Source organism: Suricata suricatta, chromosome 16 (genome assembly GCF_006229205.1).
Source record: "Suricata suricatta isolate VVHF042 chromosome 16, meerkat_22Aug2017_6uvM2_HiC, whole genome shotgun sequence".
Classification (NCBI taxonomy): domain Eukaryota; kingdom Metazoa; phylum Chordata; class Mammalia; order Carnivora; family Herpestidae; genus Suricata; species Suricata suricatta.
Genome location: NC_043715.1, coordinates 38,539,536 through 38,559,833, shown reverse-complemented (window position 1 = coordinate 38,559,833; position 20,298 = coordinate 38,539,536). Strand labels below are relative to the sequence as shown.

Here is a 20,298-nt window from a genome sequence, read left to right as displayed (position 1 = left end):
CTTAGCTGTCATCTAAGAATGATATCATCTTAGGAAAGATTCTCACTTAAAGAACTCAGAAAAGCCATGGCCAGATATCACAAACATGGCGATATTATAAATACTGTTTACTTACGTGATTAAGTGTTGGGATAATTTGTAACACAGCAATAGATTATTAATACATGTTTCCTATCTACTATTTTTGGACATTACTTGCCATTCTTTTTTTTTTTTTTGCTGTTATGAATAATGCTGAAGCATATAGCCTTGGGCAAATCTTCTTCATCTTCAGAAGTGAATTTCCATAAGTGGAGCTGATGAGTCTAAAGAAATAAACAGTGGTCACTTTGGTAGAGCATCTAATAAAAACTTGGAATGATACAGAGAATACTGACATGGTCACTGCATAAAGATGACATGCGAAGTCATAAAGTCTTCCATATTCTTTATAAAGCCTTAAAAGCAATTCAATGGAGGAAGGAAAATCTTTTCAACAAATGGTGCTGGAGTGACAAGACGCCCATAAGTAAGAAAATGAACCTCTACCTGAACTTCACATCATATACAAAAACTAACTCAAAATGGATTATGGACTTCAATTCAAAACTTGAAACTATAAAATCTTCAGGAAAAAGAAACACCTTGGCATCTAAGGCAAGACAAAGAGTTCTTAGGCCTGACACCAAAAATACATATTGGAAAAGAAAAAAAGTCGATAAATTAAACCTCATCAATGTTAAAAACTTACCCTTTATGAAAGTCTAGGTGAAGAAGATGAAAACAAGCAACATACTAGGAGGAAATATTTACAAATCACATGTCCCACAAAGGAATAGTATCTAAAATATATAAAGAACACTGAAAACTCAGTAGCAAAAAAAAAAAAAATCAAATTAGAAAATGGGCAAAAGACACAAACAGACTTCTCAATGAAGATGACATACAGATGGCAAACACACACATGAAAGATGCTCAGCATTATGAGCCATCAGGGAGATGCAAATTAAAACCATAATGAGATATCACTACATATGGATCAGAATGGAGAAAATAAAAAACAGTGACATTACCAAATGCTGGCAAGCATGCAGAGGCACTCGATTACTAATACATTGTTGGTGGGAATATAAGATGATATACCCACTCTTGAAAACAGTTTGGCAGTTTCTTATAAAACTAAACATGAAATTACCATATGAATCAAAAACTGTACTCTCGGACATTTATCCCAGAGAAATAAAAGTTTTATTGACACAAGCACCTGTACATCAATGCTTTTAGTGGCTTTATTCACAGTAGCCCCAAACTAGGAATACCTCTGATGTCTTTCACTGAGTGGATGGTTAAACCATGGTACATATATATATATGGAATATTACGAAGCAATAGAAATAAAAGAACTGTTGATACATACAATGACTTAGATGGGTCTCCAGGGAGTTATTGTGAGTGAAAAAAAAAGTCCAATATCCAATGTTACATACCATGTGATTCTTTGATGTAACATTTTTGAGATGACAAAGTTTTATAAATGGAGAATGTAGTAGTTTCCAGGGGTTAGGGACAGGGGAGGTAGGGAGCCAGAGTGAGAAGAATAGGATTGTAAAATGGCAACATGAGCAGTCTGGTGTTGATGGAATCATTCTGGATCTTGACTGTGAGGACAGATACATACACCTATAAACATGATTAAGTTGTATAGAACGGAATACACATCTACCCTCAAATGAACACAGGTAAAACCAGAAACATCTGCACGACATCAGTAGATTTCCTCTATGTCAGTATCTTGGTTGTGATATTGTACTATATCACTATATATTTTACTACAGTTGCAAGATGTTACTACTGGTGAAAATTATGAAAAAGGAACATGGATCTCTCTCTATTATTACTTTCAACTGAATATGAATCTACAATTATCTCAATAAAACTTCCAAATTTTCTCTTCTCTTCTTTTCTCTTCTCTTCTTTTCTTTTCTTTTCTTTTCTCTTCTTTTCTTTTCTTTTCTTTTTTCTTCTTTTCTTTTCTTTTCTTTTCTTTTCTTCTCAAGAGAGAGAGTGTGAGCAAGGAGGGGCAGAAGGAGAGGGAAAGGCAGAGAGAGAGAATATCTTCCTCTATCTCTCAAGCTAGCATGGAGCCTGACTTGGGACTTCATCTCATGACTATGAGATCATGACCTGAGACAAAATCAGGAGTCAGATGTTTAACTGATAGAGCCATCCAAGCCCCTCAAAACTTTCAATTTTAGGTGGGATGAGAATTTTTATAATTTTAAACACACTGACAAATTTTACTCCAAGAAGAACACAACAGTTTTTAATTCTACTCACCGTATAAATGAATTATTTCACCAGTGCTCTCACTATTAAGGCTCTGTCAATTCTTACCCATGTTAATATGATAGGAAACTCTATGCAACCAACATTAAGCAGGAAAGTGGTTTTATACTGATAAAAAAACACTTTTTGGGGTGTCCAGGTGGCTGAGTCAGTTAAGTGTCTGACTCTTCATCTCAGACATGTCTTGATCTCAGAGTCATAAGTTCAAGTCCTGAGTTGGGCTTCATGCTGGGAGTGAACCTGACTTAAAAAAATTGACTTCTTCAGAATCTTTGTATAATTATATATACATAATATATATGCATTATATATTATATAGATAATTCTTTTTAAAAATTTTTATTTATTTTAAGGTAAAGAGAGAGTGCGTATGAGCAGGGGTTGGACAGAAAGAAAGAGAGAAAGAGAAGCCCAAGCAGACTCCATGCTGTCAGTGCAGAGCCCAGTTTGGGGCTCAAACTCACCAACTATGAGATCGCAACATGAGCTGATATCAAGGGTCAGTCGCTCAACCAACTCAGCCACTCAGGTGCCTGTATATATAATTCTTATATAATCCTTATTCATGCTTACATAATTCTTATGTAATTGATGACTTTTTAATTCCTTATACAACATGGCACAGACATATATGAAGTAAAGTTACATGATCATAACAATAGTAATATGGTTATTACTCCCTAATAACAGTAGAGAAAAATTTGACACGCTACCAACAAGCTTGCTTCCCGGACTAAATCAAAGCCTACATGTATCTGTGTCTGTGCATTTGTATCAGACAGCAAAGATACTCACGTTCAAGTCTGTGGGGGATTAAGAATTAAACACACACACAACAGATAACTTAAAAAAACCTAAGTAATAGAGGTGCCAGGGCGGCTCAGTAGGTAAGTGTCTGACTCTTGATCTTGGCTCAGGTCATGATCTCACATTTCATGGGACTGAGCTCTGTGCTGGGCTCTGTGCTGACAACATGGAGCCTGCTGGGATTCTTTCTCTCCCTCCCTGGCTTGCACATGTGCACTCCATCTCTCTCCAAATAAAAACATAAATAAACATTTTAAAAAATAGGGGCACCTGAGTGGCTCAGTTGGTTAATTGTCTGACTTTGGCTCAGGTCAGGATCTCACAGTTCGTGGGTTCCAGCCCCGCACTGGGCTCTGTGCTGACAGCTCAGAGCCTGGAGCCTGCTTGGATTCTGTGTCTCCCTCTCTCTCTGCTCCTCCCTCAATTGCACTCATTTATAAGCTTCATTTATAAACACTAAATGTTAAAAATAAACAATTGAATCATTCAATTAAAGAGCCCATAAACTAGAAAAAGGAAAACAAAAAACTGTGGTGGATACAAAAATGAGCACAAATTCCTCCTTTTGTTTCATCCAAGCTCTCAGGTGGGTCCTCCCAGGCTGACTGCCCTTGACCATGGGGCCTACTGTGGGAAACACGCGTCAGGCTGAGACCCGAACAGCACGTTCAGCCTCACGGTCCTGCTTTGACCGCCATGTAAAGCAGCCAGGGTTCGGCTGCTGCATGATGACAGCCATGTGGCCGGTCAGCCTCGTCACCCTGGCCAGTAGCCTGCCGGCTGCTAGCCATAGGACCAAGGCCACCTTGGATCTTCCAGCCACCAGCCCACTCACCAGCTGCTCAGAAATGCAAGAGCGAACCTAGCGGTGATTAGCTGAGCCAGTTTGAACCAGAAGAACCACTCAGGCAACACACAGAGGCACCCCCATAAAGTCCTTAGTGAGGAAATAAAATATGCAGATAGTCTTTGCTGGTGTGTGGGGGGCTGCGGAATTCTACAAAGGTGCCCGGAGTCAGGGTCAGAGCAGGGAACAGCCCCCACCTGGCGCTCTCCTTACAGCATATGCCCTGAGGCGGGGAATTCACGCTGGTGGCTCCTGTGTCTGCTTTTTACACTGGGAGCTGGGCCACTTGATGTGAAAACAGGCGGGTCCACATGGGCCCCACTGGCTTGGGTCCACCAGGGTGGGTGGGCATAGGGACTTACCGCCCTCACTGGCTGCTCAGGCCCCTGTTCTCCAAGCAGGGGCCGTACGACCAAGTGGACACAAGGCCAGGTAATGGAGCCAGAGTTATGAAGAGTCAGCTCACACACTGATCTCAAGGCCAAGTGCCCTCTAGCAGGTCCTCAACACATGTGGATAGACGTGTATGCATTGAAAATATCAGGTGCACATGCGGTGTGGTGGTGTTAAGGTGCCTAGGATTACCCTCTGCGTGATTCAAGTTTCTCTGGGCTTAGAGCATTCACGTGCCGAAGAACGCAGAATCATCTGCAGAGGGGGTGGCGGAGCCTGCTGGCTTAGTCTCAAGCCATCTGAAAGGAAGGCAAGGATTTCTGCAGAGACCTGTCTTCCACAGGTGTTCCTGCAGCATCGTAAACAAGATGGAGGGGACAAGCTACATCTGTCTGTTTGCAATAAAAAAAAAACCTGAAGAACAGACAAGATGGTGCAGAGGCGCCACATCTGTCGCAGTGGGACCAGTGGCCACCAGCAGTTTTTATTTGCCTTTGTTTGTGCAGCTGAGAGGCGGGCTTGGTGGGAGGTGACAGAGCGGGCTTCCCGGGTGCCAGCAGTGAGAGGACACTGAGAGCCACGCCCTGCAGGATCAGGGGCTGCCCTGTCCCAGGGCAGGTGACCTCTCCTTGGCCCGAGACGGTCACTGCCTCCAGGGCACCATCATCCCTGCCTCCGTGTTGCACGGGAGCCTCCTCGATTGGGAAAGTCCCCAGGGGTCAGAAAAGATGATGAGACAAAATTCAAAATCAAATTCTCTTTTCCAAAAATAACAACTTAAATATAAGGTGGAGTTAACACGTCTTCTTTCCTCATTTCAGGATCTGGAAGGTCTGGGTCGGTTCACTGCAGCGCCCTCCTGGCTTCCTCCTTGGTCACAGCCATGAGTGTGTGGCCCAGTCTTTTGGGAATGGTGAGCTCTGGGGGAGGCAGGACCTCAGCCTGCTTTGTGTTTGACGGCGCCCTCCCCCCACCCCAGTCTCCGAGCTCCGATGCTCTCAGTTTGTTCACTCACAGTAAGTCCCAGGTCAGCAAACTTAGCTCCAGAGGATTTCTAGAGATTCCTTCCAATGGTCAGTCTCTCTTGTGAGGTCTTTGGATTTTTCAAAGATCCGCACTTCAGCATCTCTGTGGCAGGTGGACCAGGAGGGTGAGCCATGTGACGACTAACACTGTCAACATATGCCACGTTTTAGTTTTGTGAGTCTTCCGTAAACTCTGAGGTAAAAGTCTTAGAAATCAGGATGGGCAGTAAAAACCAATCAGTCAAAGAAACAGACAAATGGATAAAAACTAGAGTTTCATTGGGCTGGTTGGGCAACCCATGCTGCCATCCAGTCAGGGACGTGCGTGCACCGCCTCACCTATCCCAGGAACTGTACACTCTCCCTTTGCAAACCTTGGTCCTTCTCCTTCCAGGCTTTGTTGTCAAATCTGAACAATGGCTTCTTCTCCGAGCTTCTCCTCCAGCCTCCGTTTCACCAAAGGGTTTTGGGGACCCAGCCCATCTTCCATTCACCTGCCTGGCTTCCCTCTGTCCCTTATGTCCTGAGTTTTCTTGGGGAGGCATCCGATGGGAGCTCCAGGAAGCTTTGAGGAGGCCAGTCCTGGACCAGTGTTTGTGAACATTGACATTGTCAAGGTGGTCCCTGTTGACACATCTGCCCACAAAAGGGAATCTTCCCTTAGCTTTGAGTGGAATTTATTTTTGTTCTATAAGCTGCAAAAGTCCAGACCCATAATGCCTATCTAAAAATCTCACCATATCAAAAGAAAACCTTGGCTCTATAAACAAGATTAGCTATCTTCCAATTTCGGTGTATAAATTGGCTCTCGATGTGGACTTCCCCCTCTGCAGTACTCCTTCATTACAAAGCATCATTGTGTGAGGGTAACGTCGACAAAAAGAAAAGCAACACAACAAAATACTTAATTTCATTAATCTGTTTAGCAATACCAATATAATGAGGCATAATATTGATTTTCTTACTTAGGATTTAAAATCTCTACTTCTTTCTGCAGAATTAAATGCTTCAAACTGATATTCCACCTCTTTACAGTCCCATCTTTAATTTAGTTGTTATAATTAGGCATTAACGGGTGTCAGTAGGATAGCCAGTTAGAGACCATTCTGTTCTGCTTGTCTTGATTATCACAGTTTAGATGTAAAGTAAATTAGAATGAAAGACTATACAGTCCAATTACAGATAAAAGCAGCAAACTGCACTGTTGTAATTAGATGCCAGGACTATTTTTCTTAGATTTTGTATCTCAGAGGGCCCTTCCTGTAGCTACTTGGCTGAAGCCACTGCTAAAAGATTTCATAATGGATCTGACTTGTTGCAGCCATATTGTCTCTTCCAAAACTTGAGCCTCTGACTGTGAACCTTTCTCAGCCAGAGCCCATGAGGACTTGCTGGGGTTTCCCTCCCCTTGGAGCTGGAGGTCTGCAGCTATCCATGCCTTCACTGCCTGTGAAGTTCAGGTCAACCCTGAAGTGCAAGGGTCAGTTTCTTTGTGTGTCTATCGGGCTGTTCCTAACCCCCTCCTTCATCCTTTTCTCTCCTCCACTTCTTCCTTGATGTCAAAGCTTAGGTATTACCCTGAGTTTTGGGCCCAGAGTGGTGATCAAAACCATGCTTTTGGGGCTACGTGGCTCAGTTGGTTGAGTGTCTGACATTGGTTCATGTCATGATCTCACAGTTCATGAGTTGGAACCCCACATAGGGCTCACTGCTGTCAGTGCAGAACCCGCTTGGGATCCTCTGTCTCCCTCTCTGTGCCCCTCTCCTGCTTGTGCTTTCTCTCTCTCAAAAATAAATAAACATTAAAAAACAAACAAACAAACAAACAAACACGTTTTCAGGTGTGGAATTTTCTGGAAGCGCAGATATGCTAAGTACTACTTATCTTTGAACAGAGAAAACTGGCCAAGTCAAATGTAGCCATGGAGCAGTGACAGTGACTTGGAGACAAAATGACCCATTCATTCACTTAATAAACACGAACTGACTGCCTACCCTGCTAGGCATGAGGCTAGACAGCAGGTTCACAGACACACACCTGATGAGGGTTGGGTCCTCAAGACCTGGTGAATGCGGGGCAGCCATGGGGCAGATAGTGATAATACACTGTAAGGTAAACCTCCATGTCCCATCTCATGCAAAAGAGCCCCACCTCAGGCAATGATATCTGAGTGGTTTTGAAGGATGAGAGGGAATTATTTCGGTGGGTAGAGACCCAGCAGGGAGTTCCAGAAGGAATCATATTAAAGTCAAAAGCCCAGCCTGGTGGCAAAGTGCGATGGGAAATGAAAGCCCATGCAGTAGACAGGGTTGGCCATGAAGGATCTTGTGAATGAAACTGAAGGAAATGGCTTGGTTTGGAACTGTGTCATGGGAAAATGTCTATGGAATCTCCCCAGAATAGACTCTCCAGTCCCTGGTGCTATTGAAATCCTGGCACAAACTGGCATCCCTGAACTCCATTCCCATATGATTACTTTGAATTAGCCCTTGGGGTTCCAATGGGGAAGACCTCGGTTTGTGGGTCTGTTAGAGGGACCCGTGCTGCTTTGATAGTATGTAGATGCTCAGATAATGGCTTGTTGGAAGCTGGGGGTGGGAGTGGATGGGAATGGTAAGAGAGGTCTCTTGTTGCAGGGGGCATATATGGCTCCTGCACACCCTGATAATATCCTTTATGAGGAGAACCAAATCAACACCAAAAAGGTCCCGGCAACCCTGAAGGACTTTGGGATTCCAGGCCCTGTGGTGAAATTTCTAGCAGTCAGAACCACCTAATTTGCGACAAGCTGAGAATCAGCGAGCTTCCTATCTCTTTGCCCATTCTGCAACAGGGCTAGATACCCATCACCCAGGTCCCTAATGGTGAAGGGAGAAGACACCTTCTTCCTCCTCACATGGGAGCCTAGCATCACTGACTTATGTGCAGAGACCACGGCTGTTTGAACCCACCAGGCATTCACTGTAAGTCAGAGGGTGTCAGCATCTGTTGCACATGCATACAGGAGAGAAGCCTAATCTTGGCATTGCATATATCTGATTCCCTGGTGTCTTAAAGCACTCCTCCATCAGAGCAACTGAGGTGTTCTGCTGAACTTTCACAGGCTGAGCATGCCGTGATCTGTGTTTTTCTCAAAGTACATCCAAGCCATTCACTCTCTGTTTTCTTACTGTGAAATCCACTGGTATGTCTCCATGCAAATTCGGGCCGGCCACACTTCTACTCGGGTGTTGCTCACAGGGGAATCCGTGGCATCCATGTCTAACTCATGAGATTTCAAGTGCTCAGCAGCTAAAAGGAAAGGCATGTGAATAGTTCAAATAGCATGGTGACCTTGCCACCAATCACAGGGCTTGTGCTCTGAGGCAGTGGGGGCATGCTCCAGTCTGATCTTCCCTTAGGTAGGTCTCAGGTTCTCTGACGCATGCCTCTGCAGAACACTGAGTGGATTCTGGGGTTTAAGTAGATGGATTTTTGCTCAATAGGGCTTGTAAACATAAACCAGGTACTTCAGCTGGCAGTCTTCGGTAGAAGCAGGAATCTGTGCCAACAAGTGAAGGCTGACTGAGAGATGGAGCGTCATCTTCCAACTTAGTCTTTACCAACAGATCTCAAGGGTAATGCAATCATAGAGGATTTCAACCCTGCATTCTGCCTTTGGGACTCAACTCCCTTGAAAGATGTGATTCACTGTTACCATCTTCAGTCTACCAGTGATATGGGTCATCAAGGGTCTGATCTCTGTGGGACCACCAGTCAACTTTGCATGGCCTCTGTACTGGAGTCATCAAATGTTTATCCCCCATGCTAAAAAAATGATGCTGCAGAGGGAAACACCTAAATCACATCCTATCATGTCACTGGCACATTTTTAAAGTGAGCTGATCCCATCTGGGGAGGAGGATTATACTCAACAATGCATGAGCTCAGAGGGGCCCAGGGTGCTTTAAGTCTCCAGACTTCTGGGTCATGTTCCATCCCCCACTAAGGAGGTAGTTAGTCATGTGGGGTGGTGCTGTGGAAACCTACATGTCACCTGTCTCCACCCCAACACATGCACACACAGGAGCACCCCCACCCACACACCCACACACAGTGGGTGTCTAACAAAAACCAAAGAGAAAACCTATTCCCTGCAAAAGTTCTAGAGATCCACTGTTAATTTAGGAAGATTCCTTTTTTTCCATGATGAATTAATTTCCTAGAGATCATTTAAGGTGTGATCCGGGCATATATTTTCTTTTGCGACCAAACGGATCTGACCTCTTACTAATTTTGCCTACAATTAGTTTGGTGTAATTACTGCCACTTACAATTCAGTCTGCTTTCACTAAAAAAAATTATTGTTCATGGGGTCATAAAACTCTTTAAAAATTGCTTAATGAAAAATGGGGCCTTGGGAATGTTGCACCAGATAAGCCCGGCCATTAAATCCAGGACTTCCTGTGTGCATGAGGCAGTGGTTTGTGCTGGAAGCTCTTCAGCAGGGTGTGTGTGTGTGTGTGTGTGTGTGTGTGTGTGTGTGTGTGTGTGGTGGGGATGGAAGAGTGTGTGGAGCAGCCTTCTCTGGGAGAGTAGTTCTCTTTTACAGGTGGTCCCTGTGGTCCTGGGCATGTGCTTTGTAGCTGGGCAGTCTTGAGATGCCAGTTCACAACAGGGCATGCAATATGATCTGTCTTTCCCTCCTGCTTTTCTCCTGATGGGTCAGAATAGACAGACCCAACCAGAAGAAAAAGATAGTGAAGGAGGATCAAAGAAGACCAATTACTAGCCTCCAAGCCAATTTCATCATTCAGGTAGATGTCGTGTGAGCTTGGGCCACTGTGCCATAACCCCTGGATGGAGACTTCCCATTCTTTCCAACAACATATGTCTTTGAAGTGTCATAAATGCACTAGCCAACTTTGTTCTCATGTCCTGGGTGTGCACACACATGTTCTCATTCCTTTGGACTGGCTCAAGGCAGGGGCTGAGAATGAGAAGGCCCTAATGGTGAAGAAGACAAGGGTGAAGGGAATGAGGATTCTGGGCCATGGGGCTACCTGGGTAGTCAGTCACTTGCAGGGTCTTCAGAGCTAGATGCCTGAACACACGGTAGACAGGGACAGTCCTGCCCCCAGTCTCGCCTGAAGCTCCCGTCTCCAGATAGAAGAGCTGCCCTGAGCCCACTGTCCAGCCCAGCTTTGCTTCTTCAGCTTAGAGTGGATATTTTCTGCACAGAAGGTGAGTGAGAAAGAAAAGAGAAGACTCCCGATGAGCCACGGTGTCTGGGAGTGCAAAACCTGGCATGGCTCGGATGCTGGGCATTTTGCAAAACAGTTTTCCTCAGTGTGACACCACACATTGTCAACAAGCCCCAGCGCTTCCTTGAAGAAGATCCAAGTTGCATTAAGTCCTTATTCACCCGACCGCACGGTTTGGTTGGGATGGCAAGACACGAACCATTGAACAGCACGGGAGAAAACGAAGGGCATGTGGGGAAAATGGTGCCAGGACGTTTGGTCGTGGCCTGGAGGCACATTTGGTCTGTGTGTAGAGTTCTTTTTAAGTTCACAAACTTGAAATGAGGTTTGTGGCTTCCCTTGAAAGTTTGGGAGATCTGGCCATCAACAACCAGAATGCAGTGGCTGAAGCCTGTGCTTGGGTTTGCCACGGCCCGTCACTCGGCCTGTGGCTTCACACCTCCTTCCCTTCACTGATTCCCTTTGGCTGCCTGGGCCCCATTCCCAGGGTCATCCCCAAGAATGCTCTATGTTCCCATCCCGTCTGGCCTGTGAAGTTATATCTAGCAAAGAGCCGAAGATCATGGTAGTGCCCTCCCCCAAAGGGCTTCCCATCACATTCACAATAAAATCCAAACTCCTTGCAGATCCCATGAGACTCTGTTCCCAGAGGAGATTCCTGGAAAGATCACCTGCTCCCCACTTCCTCCTCCCAGGCTCCCTGTGCTCACCAGCCTTTATTCCATCATAGTTCCCATCACTGTTGACATTAGGTCCCAAGACTAGGGTTCTGATGGAACTCTGCCACCAGCAGGTCTGTGACCTTGAGCAAGCCACCTAGCCCTTATGTGTCCCACTCCCACCATCTGGAATGAGAGAAGATAGTTCTGTCTCATGCCCTGGGTATAAGGATTCAACAAGGCAACACTTGTAAAGGGTTTAGAATGGCATTTGGTAGAGAGAAGGGTTAACCATTGACTTTTTAATGATTATATTTATATAATGTTTAATTATATAATTTGTATAGTCTACATTTAATATGTAATAACAATTAGTAGGAGTGTGTTATTTCCTATGAACCAATGCAGAAGCCTGCACACAGCTCATACTCAGGACTGAACTGCAGGTCCCAACCTGTATTCCACATCATGCCAGGAAAACGACACACAGGTGTGTGTGACTGCTGAATATTATCTTTTTATAAATGTATGACCCACAACTTTGTCATCTCCTACAACAGTTTGTTTGTTTATTATTGCTTTTGAGATAGAGAGAGTGCATGCATGTGCACAAGTTAGGACAGGGCAGAGAGAGAGAAGGGGAGAGACAGAGAGAATCCCAAGCAGGCTCTACACTGTCAGTGTGGAGCCCAAAGCAGGGCTTGAACTCACAAACTGTGAGATCAAGACCTCAGCCGAAATTGGGAGTAGGAATCTTAACCAACTGAGCCACCCAGGCTCCCCAGCCTGCAACACTTTATAAAATAAAGTTTTGCCAAGTGGCAAAAGTAGCCAACTAAAGTCTGCTTAACTTAAATCAAGAAACCTGCCTCTTGGACTCCATTTTGTTCCAAAAGTCTCAGACAAATATAATAGTATTTGCTATGGGATTCACGAGTGCGTCGTGGAAGGACCACTTTCCAATCTGCAGAGCCAACAACTTCATGGCTCATGCTCAGAATACCACAGAGCCCTGGCACCTGAGTGTGGGTCATGATAAATGGATTTCTTTTGTTTACATAACTTAAATCTGGGAATTCTCTCCACGGGAACAGAGCTCCTTCCAAATGGTCTTTAGGAATAAATAGTTCCTTAGATGCAGTGTTCACTTAAGGGAACAACATCTTTTGTTAAGTGGAATTTGTTTCTAGAATTTAGTGCTGGGATTTTGTGAAACTGTGCTCCATGTTCTGTTTTTTTTTTAATTCCATTTTTAAGCCCTTCCTTTAAATTATATTTGATTATTATAATATACAAACTTCAAAGTTATATAATTATAACAGATTTAGTTCAAAGATGAAGTGACATAAAAAAGTCACAGCAAAAGGTCTTGCATCCATTTTTTCCATCTCATTCCCTCTACTCCAATATTTTCATTCAGTTATCTTTTTTCTATTTTATTTTTTCTGTTTCTAAAAAGTGGTTGAAAATTGAATAGCATATCCTTGGATAAGACCTGATTCTTCTTATTTTTACTATGGATCAACCTTTGTTTGTTTATTTTATTTATTTTTTTATTTAAAAATAAGTTGCCCACTCTGTTGTATTAGTTTCGGGTGTACAGTGTAATAGTTGGACAAGTCCATGCTCACCACAAGTGCAGCTATGATCTGTCACCACACAGTGCTATGACGATGCCATTGACCCTTCCTATGCTGTGCCTTTCACCCCCCCTGACTTATTCATTCTGGAAACGGAAGCCTGTATCTCCCACTCCATCCACTCATTTTACTCATCTCCCCATCTCTTCCCTCTGGCTACCACCACCTTGTTCTCTGTCTTTATGGTCTGTCTCTACATTTTCTGTTTGTTCATTTGCTTTGTTTTTTTGGATTCCACATATAAGTGAATGGTATTTGACAATGGTATTTGTCATTGTCCATCTGACTTTTCTCACTTAGCATGATACCTTCTAGGTCGATCCGTGTTGCTGCAAATGGCAAGATCTCATTCTTTTTTATGATTGAGTAATATTTCAGTGTGTATGTGTATGTGTGTGTGTGTGTGTGATATCTCCTTTATCCATTCATAGAAAATGTTTTAAGAAATGGCACATATGAATCAAAGGATGCAATAATTAAAGTAAATAATTCAATATTCATTAAGAAGAGAACATTTGTGGGTTTTTAAAGTATCATATGCCTTTCCTTTGTTTAGCCACAAAATAAACTGGTCTGTCTCCATAGTATTCTGTTGGGTTCAGGAGGGCTCGAAGGAAAAAGCTGAGTCCTGAGTTCATCTTCACTCTGAAAACTCCTGATTCATCCCCTGGAACGCAGATGGCAGGAAACCAGTCATGCATCAGTCACTTCTGGGCATTGATGTGTGTTTTTTCACATGTTTCCCCCAGGCAACGAGAATTCATTGACGGTATATCAGATATACTCTCTGCCCACAACTTTCTCTGTGCTGGGGATACGACAGTATAAAGAGAGTCCGAAGCGTCTTCTACTGAAAGCTTCTTGACCACCTGCCAAGAGCCCAGAGCTGCTGAGCTGGGCCTGGGGACACAGCGGTTTCTCTCCCTGTGCTCATTCTTGGGTGGAGAGGCAATCAGCAAAAATGTAAGTGATGTAAGGTCAGCAGTGACAGGTGTCACAGGGAAAAGGAAGGCAGGCGAGGACACAAGGAGCTATAGTGGGTGGTAGAGGGTGAGCAGGTGTTCCCTCTAGAAACAGAGTCACAGAAAGGTATGGGGGGACCACCAGGCAGGAAGCGGCCTGGGCCCCTTCAGGGGTGGCTGGTGTGGCTGGAGTGAAGTCAGTGGGGGAAGAGATGAGGCAGATGAGCCCAGAGGACATGATGGGGCAGATCACAGTGGCCTTATGGGGTCTGCGAGGAGTTTGGACTTTATGGCGAGTGTGATGGGAAGCCCCTTGAGGGAGGCATTACCATGATCTTCGACCCTTTGCTAGATTTAACTTCACAGGCCAGACAGGTTGGGAACCTGGAGCATACTGTGGGGACCGCCCTGGGAATGGGGGTCAGGCAGGCAAAGGGAGGTGTGAGGCCACAGGGCAAGTGAAGAGCATGGCAAACCCAAGCACAGGCCAGGGCCTCTCTCTAGAGGCAAATGCTTTCTTCAATCAGATCCAGAGAGATCAAGAGTATTGACATACAAGTGGCCCAAAGGAGCCCTTCATCAGCAGTTATGAGCACTTATGGGTATTTTTGCAACCTGTCTCTGTACAGCCAACTCACATGCTCAACTTCTAGTGCTAAGTAGGGAATCTAGAAATCCTTCCTTGCCCAAGCCCACCAGGTTGCAGAGACATCTGGACTTCTTGGAAAGGCATTGTTTCTCCCCCCTCCTCCCGTTCATGGGCGGGAACAAGGGTTCAAGGGCGGCTAAGTGTCTCTGTGTGTTAATCCTTGTGGGCTGTTGCAGGATCCTATGCGGACCTGGGCATGGACGATGTGTGTGGCTGGGAGTGAGTAGCAGGTCCTGTGGTTATCTATCTTGAGACTCCTTCCATCTTTTCTTCACCTCAGGGAGCCAGGGTACCTTAGCCCAGGAGCAGGAGTAGAAGTGACCTGGAAGGGCGTCTTGTGTTTCTCCTCTCAGCCCCAGGGGCCCATGCCCTTGTCTCTGCCCATGTGCTCTGTGTCAGAGGCGCTGTGGGGCTGTGCTGGCCCTCGATCCCGAAAACATCTGTGTGCTGGTGCTTTTCCTGTTCCTGGCCCTTAGCTGATGCAAACCACTGCGGGGTGCTGCCTGGAGGCCTCCCAGCCCCCTGCGTCCGTGTTACTATGGCAAACATAAGAGTAGTAAATAAAAGGAACAAACGAAATAAAAACACAAAATGAAAAAATAATTAAAACAATAACTATTCCATTCATTCTGAGCACATCATCCAAGATTGCATTAGAAAAAACTACAATAAAAACATGCTTTTAATCTGATAGTAAAAAAGCCCAATAAAATAAAAATGAGCTCCATTAATGAAAATAATGGCTCTTACCCCAGCCAGTTAAAATGCTGAGCTTATGTGTTTTGGGGTTTGGGGGAGCTGAGGACGGTTGTTTTCCACAGCTGGTGACAGATTTGCTTCTGTTACATACTGGAGATGGCCGCAGCTAATTAGGATTGCTCAATCTGGGATCTTACCTTTTGTGTGAAGCCCAGAGAAACTGTGTAGGAAGAAAACAGAGTTCCGGGGAGACGAGTGAGAGAGGAGCTGTGCTCTCTTTAAGATCTGGACTTCAGAAGCCCACTTGAACGTGTAGTTGCATGCGTGCATGTGTGTGTGCACGCGCGTGTGTGTTTTCTTTCTCTTTCTCTCTTCCTTCCCTCTGCCTCCCGTCTCAATATTTCAATTTGCTTTTGCCCCTTTTAGGAAATGACTTTAATTTTCTTGCAGATGACAGGTAAGCCCCACCTCAGACTCTTTTTGGATGAAGTGGCGGTATAAATAGATAAGTCCACCATAATAGGATACCTCATCAAGACCCTCTCCTTCTATTTGTGCTGGAAGAATTGTGTGCTGAGCAGAGCCTGGTGCTTGCTCCGGATGCCCCTCCTCAGCACGCCCTTCTCTGGAGGGGCCCCTTCCCCGTTCCTTTGTAGCCTCTGTTACAAGCTGTAATTGTCATGTCCCATACATTTCCTAGCTTCATTTTGAATCCCTTGAGTGTAGCTACAAAAGAAGAAATGCCAGGGATCACGGTCCATGTCTTGACCTCTGAAGACTTTGCTGGGAGCTGACCTCACGGAGTGCAGGATGAAACTTGTTCAAAGAAACTCTCTGTCCATTTAATCAACTCCTCTGCTGCCCTCCCAGGGCCCTGATGCTACGACTACAAGTACTTATTTGTTCAAATGAATATTAACATTGTAATTTAGTACCTAATTATGCTTTTCTGGCCATAACTGGAAATGTGGTATTAAAATCCTTACATGCTCCTTGGCTATCAGCATGTACCTTTGTCAATACCCTGGAATTGCAGAGATTTCTTTAACGTACAATCTCTCTGCTCATGTCTCTCCCTGTCGCTGATCCTCCCCTGTCACTTGCAGATTTACTCTTTGCTGTTGCAAGTTCTGTTGAGGGCTGCGGTCTCGCCTGAATCAGGTAGACCGTCTAGGAGTTCAGCTCCTTCCTGAGGAAGTGTGTGCACAGATGGTTTTCAAAATGGCTTCATCTTTTGTCTGACCGTAGTACCAGCCAACAGACTTAAGGTTTTAGGATTCCACTGTGGGAAAACCTGCCACCTTCCACCACTGTGCCTGACACATAATAAGCGCTCCCTCAAGTCTTCTTCTTTAATACTTCTCATCTTATTCCGTCGCTCTAGGCCAGTGGTCCTCAGTTCTGGATGCACATAAGAAAATATATATCTTTAAAAAAATGAACATGCCTGGTCTTGTCCTGACAATGAAATCTGCACCTCTCTGGTTAGGGCTTCCAGATGGTTCCAACAAGCAAGAAGGATTGAGGTCACTGCCACAGGCATGGCTAACACACGTATGGTTCGAGGAAGCACTGTTTCCTGTAGGGCTGGTTCCAGTATGGCGTAGCTATTACAAATGGTCAGAAACTGAGCTTCTGCTTACAACTTTTCTAGAACTGGTTAGCATCATCTAAAATGGCAGTGGCGAGGAAGGGATGTAGGGTTTATCGTGGTAATGATACTTTTGAGGAGATCAATCTATTTCAGAATAAAAGACCGTCCTAACAGCAATTTTTTGTGTGTCTGAAATCATATTTGCTGTTCTAAATTCCAAGTGTTTGATGCAAGTTCTCTCATTGGGCAAAGCCCCCTGTTGGGAGAGCTGGGTGGGCATTTGCACAGCATGCAGATGGCCTCTAGCCAGCAGCTCTCCTAGCAAGAGTCAGGAACACACCCAGGGCTTCTGCTTTGGAAATGTCTGTTTCCAACCAAGGGGCAAAAAGAAACACAGCAACTGGTATATCAGTAAGTCACCCTCTAAGGAAACATGTTTCGGACACTCTGCCATGTTTAGAGGTAGCCTTTCTGAGCAAAGAGGACCTGTGTGCTGCGGATCACGGTTAGGCTGCGTGGCATGGACTTCCTGTAGCTCCACATCTACAATCTTCATCCACATCCTCAGATGGACAGCCTCTTGCCATGGCACGTGAAATTTCCAAGCACTATGGGGTGCCTGGGTGGCTCAGTCGGTTAAGCGTCTGATTCTTTTTTTTTTTTTTTTATGTCTTTTATTTACTTTTGAAAGACAGAGAGAGACAGTGCAAGCAGGGAAGGGTCAGAGAGAGAGGGAGACACAGAATCCGAAGCAGGCTCCAGGCTCTGAGCTAGCTGTCAGCACAGAGCCCGACATGGGGCTCAAACCCACAAAATGTGAGATCATGACCTGAGCCAAAGCTGACGCTCAACCGACTGAGCCACCCAGGCGCCCCAAGCATCTGATTCTTGATCTCAGTTCAGGTCTTGATCTCAGGATCATGAGTTCAAGCCCCACATTGTGCCCTGTATTGTGCATGAAGTCTACATATATATATATACGTATGTATATATATGTTCCCCAGCCCTGAATGCTTTGTTAAGGAGATTTAGCACCAGATCATTAAGAAGATTTGGGTTAAAGGGTCCCATGCATGAGCCCTTGCACAATATAAGTTGATTCTGTTCCAGACCATACCACAGAATCGTCTGGTGAACTTCCCAAAACTACAGTCTGGGGCCTGGAGTCTGGAGATTCTGATTCTGCGAGTCCCTCCAGTGATTCAGGTAACCTGGCTCCTGGGAACCCCGGCCGGAGCACAATACTAATGAACACTTGCTTTGGCCCACGAAGGCCAGTGGGACTCCAGAACTTTCCTCCGCTTGCCTATTATCAAATTGTCTGTTTTGTGCACCATTTTCTCTCCTCCCAACTTGATGTCAGTGTGTACAGATTTTCTAAAAGTTCTTTGTCTTTATTTTATGTAAATTGTAAATTATAGATCAGCTTTAGTGAACTATAATTTACCTTAAATTGAGTTAAATTTATAATTCAAATGTAAGAACCGACTTTAATGAATTTTGGTAGATGAATACAGTCACATATGTATTTGCCTCCTTCGTTGTAATATAGAACATTTACATCACCCCTTAAATGTTCCCTGTGTCTCTTGAAAGCTACTCCCCTTCCCAGCCCTAGACATTGGCAACCATTGTTTTGTTCTCTGTTGCTATAATTTTACCTTTTCCAAAATTTTACATAGAATGAGTCATGAGGAAGGTAGTCTTTCGTTTCTGGCTTTTTTTTTTTTTTAACCAGAAATGTTTATCATAATGTGTTTGAGATTCATCCATTTCTTTTTTTTTTATTTGCTACTTTGAAAATCATTCATTCATTTATTAATTTTTAATTGAGGCATGATCGACATATAACATTATGTCAGTGTCACATGTATAGATGGAGAGCTTGGGTTTCGTGTCTATTGCTGGCTTATTATTTTTTCCTAGCTGAGTAGAATTCTGTTGTTCAGATGTATAACTTGTCCATTAGCAAATTGATAGACATCTGTATTATTTCCAGTTTTATGAAATTATAAATACATTTGCTGTAAACATTCACAGAAGGGTTGCTTTACAGATACAGAAATATCCAGGGATGGGATTGCATGCATCTTTGAACTTAGGAGAAATGCTAAAGAATTTCCAAAATGACCATGCCATGTTATAGGCAGAGCAGCGATTGATGAGAGTTCTAGTGATGTCACCTCCTTGTCAGCACTTGATGCTTTTATTTTGTTCTCTTCTGTTTTGTTTTTAGTTTTAGCCATTTTAGTAGGTGTGCAATAACTTCTCATTGTGGCTTTAATTTACATTTCTCTGATGATTAACAAGAATGAACATTTTTTACATGTTTTTACGCCACTTATATATCTTCTTTGATGAAGTGTCCATTCAAATATTTTGCTCATATGTGCCTTTTTAAAGGAAAAAAATCAATTTGGGGAAAATTGGCATCTTTGCGATACTTATTCTTCCAGTGTGTGAACACAACATGCCTCCCCACTTCTTTAGATCTTCTTGGGACCCTTTCATTTGCATTTGGTGGGTTTTAGACGTTGTACATGGTTTTTTAAGTTTACACCTAAATATTTCATTTTCTTTGGAATAAGCAAGAGGTACTGTATTTTTTAAATTAAAAAATATTTTTAATGTTTATTTGTTATTAAGACAGAGAGAAACAGAGCATGAGTGGGAGGGGGCAGAAAGAGAGAGAGACACAGAATCTTAAGCAGACTCCAAGTTCTGAGCTGTCAGCACTGAGCTTGACGTGAGGCTTGGACCCATGAACCATGAGATCATGACCTGAGCCGAAGTTGGACGCTCAACTGACTGAGCCACCCAGGTGCCCCAGCAAGAGGTGTTTTAATTTTCATGTGGATTCGTACACGTTCATTCAAGGATATGGGAATGCAATAGATTTTTGCGTGGTAATCTACTCTGCACCCTTGCAGATCATGTTTATTAGTTTTAGGTGTTATTTGTTTTTTTGGTTTTCCTGGGCTTTTCTATGTAGGCAATATGTCATCTGCAAATAGGAAGTTTAATTATCTCTCCACTCTCTATTCCTTTCTTGTCACCTTTCAGTGGCTAGGATCTGGAGCACTGTAGTGACTAAGAGTGGTGAGGGTAGAACTTCCCGCCCATGCTCCCAGCCTTAGATGGAAAGTGGTCCATCCTTCACTATATGCATGGGGCTCATTTACCTGCAGGTCTTTTGTGGATGACTTTATGACATTGGAGGACAGTTGCTTGCTCCTATTTGACTGATAATTTGCATCATGAATGGGTGCTGGATTTTGTCAAATGCCTGTCTGTGTCAATTGATATAATCAAGTGATTTTTCTCTTTAGCCTATTGAGATGGTAGATTATGTTGGTTGATTTTTGTATGTTGAGCCTACATTGTGTATCTAAAAGAAATCCAAGCAGATCGTGTTATCTAGTTCTGTTTTTTTATACTGCTGGCTTGATTTGAA

At 43.9% G+C, this 20,298-nt stretch overlaps 1 non-coding gene across 1 annotated transcript; it reads left to right on the top strand.

The window, feature by feature from the left end:
- The first annotated feature begins 320 nt into the window (after positions 1–320).
- Positions 321–429, top strand: LOC115281310. Its single transcript, XR_003904224.1, has one exon. It is a non-coding gene; the product is annotated as a U6 spliceosomal RNA (small nuclear RNA).
- The last annotated feature ends 19,869 nt before the right edge of the window (positions 430–20,298 follow it).